The sequence below is a fragment of the Pseudonaja textilis genome, chromosome Z (assembly GCF_049901715.1).
Source record: "Pseudonaja textilis isolate UNSWEBS1 chromosome Z, rPseTex1.2, whole genome shotgun sequence".
Taxonomy (NCBI): Eukaryota; Metazoa; Chordata; class Lepidosauria; order Squamata; family Elapidae; genus Pseudonaja; species Pseudonaja textilis.
In genome coordinates this window covers 79218766-79231265 of record NC_142008.1, presented here as the reverse complement: position 1 = coordinate 79231265, position 12500 = coordinate 79218766, and positions in this window count along the sequence as shown.

Genomic DNA, 12500 nt, shown 5'->3' with positions numbered 1-12500 from the left:
GATCACATGACTAGCTCCACTTTATAAAACCTTAGTAAGACTATATTTAGAATACTGCATCTAGTTTTGGTCACCATATTATAAAATATATGTTGAAACTCTGGAAGGAGTGCAGAAAAGAACAACAATGATGATTAGGGGACTGCAGGCTAAAACATATGAAGAACGGTTGCAGGAATTGGATATATCTAATCTAGTGAAAAGAAGGACTAGGGGTGACATGATAACAGTGTTCCAGTACTTTAGGTGTTGCCACAGAAAAATGGGTCAATTTTTCAAAGCACCAGAAGGCAAGACAAGAAACAATGGATGGAAACTAATCAAGGAAAGAAACATGTTCAATCACTGGAGGGTGTTTGAGACTAGATAGTCACTCGTCTGGAATGATATAGGCCAGGAGCGTCAAACTCAATTTCATTGAAGGCCACATCAGGTTTGTGTTTGATCTCTTGGAGGGGATGGCCAGGGTTGGCATGGCCAGCTCAGTCACTCGTCGAGGCTCCATTTTTGGCCACGAAGGCCTATCCAAGCTCTGTTTTCATCTGCAATGGCTTCCTGTAGCCCTCTGCCAGTGAAAAGGGAGCTCAGGAAGGCTGCATGCAGCCTCCCCAGCTCTATTTTCACTGGCAGAGGGCTGCAGGAGGCTGTTACCACCCAAAACAGAGCCCAGGAGGGCTGCACGTGGCCCTCCTGAGCTCCCTTTTTGCTGGCAAGAGGCACCAGCGGGGCAGTCCTTCATTGTTTCCAAGGCAGGCCTGCAGGCCAGATCTAAGTACCCCACAGGCCTGATCCAGCCCCTGGGCTTTGAGTTTGACACCCCTGCTGTAGTGTCTCCTGCTCGAGCAGAGGTTGACTAGAAGACCTTCCTTCCAACTCTGTTATTCAGTTATTCTGATTGATTTTATTTTTATTCCACCCCGTTTCTTATTTGTAAGTACCTCCAGGCAACAAATATACTTCATACTTCTTCCTATTTGCCCCACAACAACTATCTTGGGAAGTGGGTTGGGTTGATAGACAGTGACTGACCCAAAGTTACCAAGTTGGGTTTTCATGCCTAAAGCGGGACAAGATCGTTTAAGGTTGTCTGGTCTCCCTAGGAATCTCTCTAAAAAAGGGAGGATGTAGGCTAATCCAATATCACTGTAGAATTTCCAGTGCACTAAGACATGTGAAATCTTTTTAGTTTCCATATTATCATCATGTGTATATGTTTGCTCTGCTATGGGAGTTTTATTATACCTGCCTTGCAGGTGTGCTGAGGAAATTATATCTATTTGATGGGAAAGTTTAAGTCTTTCAGGTATCTTGTTGGTTCCCATACACCTGATCTAATCCAATTTCTTCTGTGGAGAAGTATCCTATTAAATACTAGCTGGAACTCCATGTCTCTTATTCTGTCGATAACTAAATGCTTGGCTTGATCATAGTCTAGTGAAATTAAGAACAATGGGGAAATCCCATATAAGGTTAGTTTGTGCTTTATCATCTGTTTCCAGGCAGAACAGAAGTTATCTATCAGGACTAGAGGTATCAAGTTCATTGGGAAGAATTGAATTTTCAGCCAGTAAGCTAAGATAATTTTCCAGGTCATAACCTGAATTTGAGGCATTACAGTCTCAGTTTCAACATTTGATGTCTGCTAAGTGCAGCTAAAATTGACTACAGGAATTTTGTTTGTATGGTTTCAGTGATTCTTTCTTCAAAAAAATTCCTGTTTGTGACCCATGAAGAATTTGTGTCAACGTCTTGGCCTCACAGTTTTAAGACTGCAGGTCTAATTGTCACCCACCTGTATAGAAAACAAAAACATTTGATGGCATTTGAGGACCTAAAAGTTGATTGCACCATGTGGTCTAGATGTGCCTTCCAAGTATCTTTTGTATGGAAAATCACTTCAAAGAATTTAAATGCATTGACCTGTTCTTGATTGTGCCCTTCTTCTCCCCAGGAGTATTGAACAGATCTTCTGACAAAAACCAGGATTTTAGATTTACCAAAATTGTGGACCAGGTAATTTCCTTCAACTTTGCCCAGTCCAAATTAGATTGCACAAGTCAGAACTTGTTCAGTCAAAGTCCTAAGATTAGGCCTTCAAGACCCCTAATCTGTCTCTAATATCACTTGAGAATCAGCCCTCATGAAAACAAAGACTAGAGTATAGGTGGTTATAGAGATCATAATTAGGTACTGGCTTTAATTATCCCTTTTCCTTTTTGATTTTACCCCACTAGTGAAGGATTATTTTCAGTCCACATGAAAAAAGACAAAAAGCCTGGTCAATTAATACAAAACAATACACAATGATTGCAATGATTCCTTGAAAATGATTTGTGGCATAGGATTTTATTTTAAATATTGCTCCAAAGAATTTGGCAAAATCGTATGTTGCAGCAGGGTTGGTATCTGAGAACAGCAGGGAGATGGAGATTGCCCTGTGTGCCCTGTGTGCCCTGTGTGCGCTGGGTATTTATACAACAATGGTGAAACGAGGCTAATTTAAATGTGTGCGTTGTATAGGTCCTAAAGAAATAACATGTTCTGTTGTTTCTACATGCTAGAAGAGTCTCAGAATACTATTGTCCCCAATTCGGGTCTGAGCCTGGTAGCGGAGCTGATGAAGAACACCAGGCACGAGGTGCAGGTTTTGTTTCCTTTTATTGAAGTGCTCCAAGAAAAGTGGTCCTAGCCAAAATGTCAAGGAACCTTGAATTATGAACGCTTTGTACATCTTCACAGAAGCAGACAGTAGGATGAGGCAGGATATTTATGAAATATCCTCATGAATATTTTAGTAATGATCTAACAATTATGCTATTGGTCTCTAGCCATCCCTATTCCTAAGCTTTAGCTAATGAATGCTCCAGCAATTATCTAATACACATTCTATTTGCTCCAGGCAATTTCTATTCCTAATTTTTAGATGAGCTATGTCTAACTCTTTGTTACTGTTATCAGTCTCTAACCACCTAGAATTGCTACAAGCTTTACACATGCATATTCCCTGGGAATAAGAATTCTTCATTCTTGCCAGACATCCATAATTACAGGCTTCCTGGTCTCCTTTCAAGTGTATGCCATAACCTTGCTTTGTTTTAGCATACAGTCCATCAGTACCACTGAAGGCCCTTAACTCTGGCAGAATGTAATGCCCTCTTGTCATGCCCCTGTCAGAGTCTGAATCCACAGAGGAAGATGAACATCTGATGGGGAGTGGGAGTGTGGCTCCGTTGCCTGTGGAGGAAACTGGGGAAGGGCAAAGTACAGCCGGGCAGAGCAAGGAAGAGATAGAACAAGGGAGAGGGAGTTCAGAAGAAGACCCAGGCCCACACCCTCTTCATCCTAGGACAAACAGGGAGGAACGGAGGAACGGAGAAGATATACCTATCCTCTTTGTCTCCCAGCTTGGCAGAATACTTTTTGTGCAACCTTAGGTGTCTTTTAGCAATAGCAATAGCACTTGGTCTTATATACCACTTTACACTGCTTTACAGCCCTCTCTGAACAGTTTACAGAGTCAGCATACTTCCCCCAACAATCTGGGACCTCATTTTACTTACTTCGGAAGGACGGAAAGCTGAGTCAACTTTGAGCCTGGTGAGTTAAGGGCCTTCAGTGGTATTGATGGACTGTATGCTAAAACAAACTGCAGACAACCTGCAGTCAGCAGAAGTAGCCTGCAATACTGCACTCTAAGCACTGCACCACCACATTTAGTTTTCTTTTTCTGTGTTATTGTTTCTATTTGGTCTCCTATAGTCTCTCTTTTTTTTAGTTTCCCAAGCATCCTGAACTGTTTATCCCTCTAGGATTTCCTTCTGTAGGAATCCTTCCTATAAATATTTATGTTTTATTATCAAACTTCCTCTTAGAGATGAACTTCTCCTTCTTACCTTTCTGGATCTTTCATATTTTAAAATATATGTTGACATTAATTTTAATTAATGGCCACTCTCCTAAACTTATTAGGAAAAACTTTGCTAAATTTTCAGGGGAAAAGAAACAACTATTTTTCAAAATATTTTCAGAAATTGTGCACACTCCATCACTGGGGGTTTTCAAGAAAAAAATGAATTAATAATTTAGCTTATTCCCTCCCCACCTCTTATTCCCACTACCACTCTTCTTTCTCCAACCAATTCCCTTCATTCCTTTCTATTTCTTATCCGACATTTTATCCTCCAGGCCTTGTTAGACTCAATGTGTATGTGCCCACAGAGGATTTATAAGTGGTCTTTTCAATTTTTTTTAATGATGAGATTGCAATGCTGAGCTCATATGCCCTTAATCTCCAGCCAGATATCTTTTAGACATCTATAAACATAATAACAATTCTATATTCATCCAAATAATTATAACTATCTAATATTAACTTTAAATACTCTTTCGCTTTTAATTTTAAAGAAAATCTATTTATTTGCTATCTTTAAATACATGTAGTTTATCTCCTCAAGATAAGACAGCCCACATTCAAAATGTCCAAGATGATTTTTCATAGGATTTAACTCTATCAAAGTTCTGCTTATTTTAGATAATCTCTTTATCTTGAGGTAGTTAAACAATTAGCTTAAATGTAAATCACAATTTGTATATTATTCCTCAATTTATAAATTCTTCAGTAAGAGGTTTGAAATTTATAAAGGAGAATATTTGTAGTTCAGGGTTGACATGAGAGGTTCTTGGTGCTCTGTGAGCTTTCTTGTTTCCTTGCAGATGTTTCATTACCCAAACTCAGAGAGCATCAAATCCCTCACGTTTGAAATTTCTTCTTTGCGAAGAAGGTGGAACTATATCTTTGAAAAGTTACCTCAGAACTATATTTTTCCCTTTATTTCCTCCAGGGCCTACACACAATTATGTTTCTCACACAAGCATTGAGAAATGTTGTAATAGCATCTTGTGATTTTCACATTCTTGTGAGTCTAGAATTATTTTTTCTTCCACATCTTAGTAAGTTCTGTATCTGGCATGTTCCTTAATTTGTGGAGTAAAATAGCCCAATAAGTCATTCTTTTCTGTATTTGCTCAAGTGCCTTTAATTGTTCTAATAATTGTTTCTTCTGTTTCTAATCTGAATATTAGCCAAATCCAGTTTCATGTTTACATTATTTTTTTAACTATTGCATGTCACATTCATTTTTTTTATAATAATGTAAAACATCTTGCTAGCTCTGAGCAATCTCTGAAAACTGTTTAATCATATCCTTAAATTGCTTTTTAAATATGATCAGACTTCAAAGTTTTTACAGAATACTGTTCTGATTTCTAATTTTAATTTCTGTTGGATTTGTTCCATCATTCATTTAATTAGTGGTTGAATGAGGTCAACTGCTGATTTTAGCCATAGCTATGTTGAATTTTCAGCCTGCTCTTTGCAGAACATTTTCATTTCTTCTTTCTTGTTATTTGAAGGGAGTACTACTTCAGCTGTCTGGTATCTGTTGAGATATTCCCTGTTAGGAGAATGAGTGCACTCAGGGAAACGTAGTGAGAGTGGTGTTGAATAACACACAACCAGTACACAGATACACTGAATAGTAAAATGTACGTTTTACTTCCAGTATACGGGTAAACAAAGTCCAACAAACAGTCCAAATCATACACGGTTAAAGCAGTTAGTATCAGTCCAGGGATAATCCAAAAACGAAGTCAAGTATCATAAACAAAGTTCAGTAAACAGAGTTTGCTAACAGTTGCAAGACTCACAGTAATCCAAGTAGAACAATGATCAGGCAAAACGGCAAAACAGGAATTGCAAGGAGAAAGAAACCAGGTTTCTGGTTCCATCTTATGGCCATTGGAGGAACCTTAGCCAAACACAATTACAGCATTATCTTAAAGATACAGTATTAAATTATTATTCTGGTTGATATATTTCCAACCCAACTGTTAGGTGACTATCGTTCCTAACAGTATCTTCCATATGTGCAATTATTATGAAGTTTTGTCAGCTCTCCTGGGTAAACCAGACAGGAAACAGAACCAGATGAGTTAATTCTACTTTACTGTAGGACTATATCAAGGGTCTCCAAACTTGGCAACTTTAAGATTTGTGGACTTCAACTCCCAGAATTCCTCAGCCAGCATACTATTTTTAATAGCCTGATCAATTAGGGCAGGTTCTTCCTCAGTTTTTTTCTATGTTAAGCCCTTGGGGCCCCAGTCTCTCTGGTCTAATCATTCCGTGGGTAGCATCTCTCCCCTCCCCCACTCAAGATCATTCCCACACACCATTATAAGTTCCTTTCCTGGACATTTCTAGTAATTACATTTATGAGCTAATGAAGTTTTTTAGCCAAAATTGAATGACTAAAATAGCTGTTATTGAAGAAGAACTATCAGCCCAGCATAAAATAACATTCCCATGGCTAACTACTCTCCTATCCCATGTTTAATTTTTTTAAATATTCAGCCCTTTTGTTATTTTCAATTTAGATTGGATGGCAGGAAACAATTACCATGGATTACCATCCATCTATCTACTTTCTGCCCTAGAGTTAAATCAAGGGAGTATGAAACTTGTTTCAGGATATAATTGTTCACTATGGTAGAATACACAAGATTTTGTTCCGTGTGAAATCTTGAACATTTTAAGCATTTCACATTCTGCTTCATTGGACAAAAAAAACCTTGCAATATTACCTATAAATCTGTTTTAATCTGAGCTACAAATAACAGTGCTTTTTATGTGCACCTTTTTTCTGTAACAAAGATGGATTTCTTCTTTTGATTCATCAAATAAATAAGGATGAATTATGTATCTTTAAATTCACAGCTTAGCTGAAAAATAAGGAGCTATACTTTATCCTATCTGTATTCCCAGCTGATTTTTTAGTTTGTATGTTCCCTCTTACAAAGTTTGGCAGATCTTACATGCTGCTGCATAAATCTAACCACATGCACTATAATAAATGGCAGCTCATCTGTAAACAGCATCTGGGCATAGTACAAGTCTGTGTGAGTAGGATATTTGCTGATCAAAGAAAGATAAATCTGGCTCAAACGTCTCTGTAAAATAAGCCATGAAGAACATGTTGCGTGCTTCTACTTCTCTATAATGGAAAGGGTCAGAGTCTTTCAGCAAAACTACTATTATATGTATCTGCCATTCAAACTAGCAGAGAGGAGATCCTGAAAACTGGGTGAAAAACTTTTTCTAGAGATAGCTATTTTTATCTGTGGGAGATGGTTTGTAGCAGTGATAATATATCTGTTATTAGCTGATGACAGGAAGATTGAGGTCCTCTGTACTTGTACCTCTCTAGATCTGTCTGATTTTTTTATTTATTATGGCATTGCAATGCTTTATTTATTTATTGGGCACCCATCTTATCATAGGGTAGAACCATTCCTGGCCTCCTGCCTTACTTTTTCAGTGTATGCAGGAAGAGCTGGCCAAAAAAGGCTACATATTGAGGAAGAACAATCAATCCTATTTTAATAATAACATATTTTAATAATAACATATTTGGGCAGTTCCATGCCTGCATTGGGAGTGCTGGTAATGCTGAGTCCTGGAAGCCCTGACTTGCAGTGACATGCTCTGTACTTGACCTTTTTCTCTGAGTTGTGGGTGTGCACATGGTCTGTGCCTATTTCCTAATGGAGTTGCAAAGCATTTCATAACGGTATTGTATTTAAACACATACAAATGCAAAACTAAAGCCCGTTTTCTTACATAATTTCAATGATTGTTTCAGATTTAAACAGCAATTATGAGATGGCTATCCTACACACGCAGGAAGTGTTTTTTTTGGATTTGCCAGATGAAAGAGTGACATCACATTATTTCGTAAGTGCTAAGTGCTTCTTTGATAACTACCAAATGTGGAAAATAAGAATTCTTGTGTCATATGTTCAAGCATTCCTCCCCACCCCTCCTTTTCATGTGGCAGCTCTAGCTTGAGAGCTGGCATTTCTGGAAAGTCTCTTAGGAGCAACTATTGGTATGAAAAAAAAAATACTATGCTCTGTGTTCTTGTTTCAGACTGCTGGTTCACTGACTTGTGTCTGGCTTACATTACAAATTTTGTAAAAAGGAAACCCAATTATGGCTTTTCTCTTTCCATTAAAAGAATCCCTGTGCACATGTATATTTTTAAGGCTCTTATTATAATTTCATATCTGTAGCTATTCTATGCCTTCATAGAAATGCCTATGTTTATAACAGTAATTTGTGTATATTCTACACAATTTTTTTCTGAATCTCTTTTTAAAAACTTATATACTTGTTATTTTCAAACCCCTTTTCATTTTACAGTTTTGGGAAATTATTTGTAAAATTACAAAGAAATGTAAAAATACACCTAGGAAGAAGCAGAGATTGATTTCTCTCAGGTTTCATATACTCTTTTTTTTTAATTTCTACAACTACCTTTAAGGATTCTGTTCTAAGAATAGTGCAGTGAAATGGTTCCATACAGTAGTATTGATGCAATGAATGACTCAGTGACTCAGGCTCTGGACACTTAGAAAATAATTTGGAAGAAGTGCTTCAGTCCTTATGTGACTACAGTTCTTTCCTGCTATCTGTTAAATAGTTTTCTACTCCCCACCCCCTCCCCATCCCCCCCAAAAGAAGTCTGCTTAAGTCTGAAAGGGAACACTTCTCTTTAAGGAATCCTGTGACTCTTAAAAGCAAGGTCTCTTAGAAGCTGAAATAAGTAGACTATTTTAATTGTTAGCTGGAAAAGCCAATGGTTTGTTGGGCCTGATATGCTTTTGCCCAAATAGTCTGTGTTTCCTGATCCATTGATTTATTCACAATTTATTGATTTATTGTTAAAAGAGGCAATAAGATTTGTCTGGCATGATTGTTTTTAACAAATCCATGCTGACTTCTAGCAATCACCTTGCTCATTTCTAGCTACTCACAAAGCCTCTACTTGATTATCTTTTCCAGGATTTCCAGGTATTGATTCCAGGCCAACAGGTCTGTAGTTTCTTGGATCCATTTTTTCCTTTTTGAAGATGGGAACCACATAAATTCTTTTCCAATCTTCTGTAGTTCCCTGCTATTCCAGGAGCTTTGAAAGTTTTGTTTAATGTTTTGAGATCATGTTTGCCAGCTCCTTCAGAGCCCTGGGATGTAATCCACCTGATCCTGCTAATTAGAATTTATCTACAATGGAAAATGTTCTTGTTGGAAAGAAAATCCACCTGGAGCTGGGAGAAAGATGCTGGAAACAGCATGGAGGATGATTGGAAGGAAAGTTTTATTGATGAAGCAGAACCATCAGAGTTTGTCGTTCTGGTGCAGCTGAGAAAATGGCTGGATGATTAGATGGATCTTTATAGGTTTCTGTGACTTTGAAGTTTGAACTGTTCTGGGGGTGGTGCAATGAATGGGCTTATGTTCTGAAAGGGTGTTGGGCAATTCCTATTGTGGCTAATGCTTTCATCCTGTGTTAGATCTTGGGTGAGGGGCTGCTTTCAAATCTTACCATTTTGCCTTTGCTAGCTGTCAAACTTTGCTCCAAGGACTTTCAAGATATCCTGTCTTGAGTGGATTACCAAATCTTTGTTTCTAAAAGTTGGCCTCCCCAGTTTCTGTTTGGGGACAGGGATACTGGTGCTGGTTTCTGCCTCTCTTAAGATTTTTTCCCATTTGTTCTTAGGGAAAAATATTCTATCCTGACTTCTTTAAATATTTCCCAAAATATTTCATTCTTCTGGAATGGGGAATGGGGAATGGGGGCTTTCCACATTCTCTTACTGTTTTCTTGCCTGCTATGACACATATTCATATTCTGTTTTTTATGGACCTGTTTTTGATAAGTTAGTCTGTTTTTCCCCTTTTGTGTAAAGACAGATGCATAGAATGAATTGAGCAGTTCTGCTTTCTTCCTGCTGTCTGTCATCTCCTTGCCATCTTCTCCCATTGGTACACAAATCATTTCTCACTTTTTACATGTTGAAAGAAAATTTTAGAATTATTTTTAGCATGTTTTGCAAATCTTAATTCATTCTGAGCCTCAGTTTTCTAATTTTGTCCTTGCTGATTTTTAACATTATGTCAAAGTTTTATTTTTTGTTTCAAATTAATATCTATGTCAATATAAGTTTAGGAAGAAATAATATATTGAATTACTTTATGTGAGACCTCATTATATTTCTAAAATACGGAATTTGTCACCTAATGAAGAGCTTTGGCTTTATTGAGCTGTAGTATGTAACTGAAGAAACTGACTTTATTGAGCTTCAAGTATGTAACTGAAGAAAATTACACTACTCTTGATTTTAATGAATGTAACTAAGATATGGCTTTGTTAATTATTTTTGAATTTTTTTTTGCAGAATTATACATAAATGCTTTGGACACTCTTAAAACCAAATTAAATTTACAGTTGTATAGCTGGAAGTTCTGTAATTTTTCCCCCTTAGGAAACAGTAACTGGAGAGGATAATCAAACTCTATTTTCCTTGGTGCTCATTAATAATTCATAGCAGTTCATTTCTAAACAACAACAAGACCTAGGTATCTGGTAAGATTTTTTGTTAGTTGACCTGACCTCTGCCTCAGTTTCAACTGCAGTTCAGAATTCATTTAAATTATTTTTTGTTTTTGATCCTGTAACAAGTTTCAAATTACATATGCATAGAAAATTGTCTGACAAAAAAAAGCTAAAATGTCCCTTGAATTGCAGAACATCGCACAAGATAGTTTCAAACTAACAAAGTGGAATAAATCCATATTTATTTATTTATTTATTTATTTATTTATTTATTTATTTATTTATTTATATCAATTGCTTACAAGATAATAGGTATAAGTAAAAAAACATAGTTATAAATACATGGATACATATAAGAAAAATAAAAAAATAAAAGTAACAATAGGACAGTAGGCATACTAAGCCTTCTTTGGGGAACTTAGTTTTATTCCAGGATTCATTTTGGGTTGCACATATTCTGTTATGAATTCGTTGCTCAAAAATATGTGTAAAATGCATGTCTCATGCTATACATTATATAATATTGCATACTTTAATTTCATAATATTGTTGTAGAAATTTTTTAGAAAAACCCTGTCATAATTTGAAATATACAAAGACACTACCTTAGATTTTTGTTAGCAAAAGTTAGCCAAACTATTAGTTTCAAATAAATGAAGAATACAATTGATCTGTCAATTCCTTCTTACTTTTTTACTTCAAAATGTCATACTGGTTATAGATTCTAAGTTATTTGCCTTTAATAGTTCTAGAACTATAGTGAGTAAAATCTAAGTATTATTTTATTCCTTCCTTCTACCCTTACAATTATTTGTAAGTGGAATACTTCTTCATGCCTCCTCCCCTTGTACTCTATGGAAGTGAAAGATGGACTTCGAAGAAGCAGGATAAGAAGAATATTTGAATTTTGTTGCTGGAGATTTTTGCTGGAGAAATGCACCCAAAGGTGCATTTTCAAGAAGTAACTGGACTTTATTTTTCTTTGAAGCTTTTTTCACTTCTCCTCCAAGAAGCTTCTTCAGCCCTGTCTGGATGGTGAAGAATGGAAGGATTTTTACTCCTTGCAGACAACTGGTCATTTGCATTCTTTTAGAGAATTGTTAAGGCCACCTGAAGGTTTATTATCTGTGTCCTTCGAGTCACCTGAGTAGGTGACTGCAAATGGGTATGGAGCCTTCTTGGAATTGTTGAAAGGACCGTGTGGTAGACTGAGATACATGATGCCATATCTCTCCCCCTCTGTTAAGAGAGGACTGTTCAATTTTGACATAGATGGCCTCTTTGGTCCCTTTTTCAAACCAGTGGTCTTTTCAGTCCAAAATGTGGACTTTGCTGTCTTCAAAAGAGTGGCCTTTGTCTTTTAAATGCAGGTGGACTGCTGAATCTTGTCCTGTTGGGTTTTTTTCTCCTATGTTATGTCATCAGGGGTGGGCTGCTACAGGTTTGCATGGGTTTGGGAGAACCCATAGCTAATGTTATGGCCAGTTCAGAGAACTGCCAAACCTCACCCCTGGCTGACCCTCCTACCCACCCCTTCCACATGGCCCATTTTGGGTGCAAGGTGAATGCAGGGCTTGAGGAGGGGGAAAAATGGGCCTCCTAGAGTGCCTCTAGAGCCCAGGGAGACCATTTAAGGTCTCCCTGAAGCGCGAGGAAAGCCTCCGGAGCCTAGGGAAGGTGAAAATCTTCCACCATGGTGCAGGAGGCTGACTAGGCCACCATGGCCATGGCCACTCAGCAGCCAGGCAGAGAACCCATTGCTGAAATTTTTTTAAGCCCACCCCTCTGTGTTATGCATTTTTTAAAACAGTTTATATATTTTCACATTACATACATATGTACTTAGTGAACAATGCATTGTCTGGATCATTTTGCTTATATGATAATACTTTTCTCACTCCTAATTTCTACTTCTGTTATCCAACCAATTGTAAAACAAATCCCATGTTCAAAAATACTCTGTAATTTTTTTTCCTTTTTATAGGGGAGTTCGGTCCATTTATATTTATTGACAACATCTCACTTTCCCCTCCATCTTCTTTATTT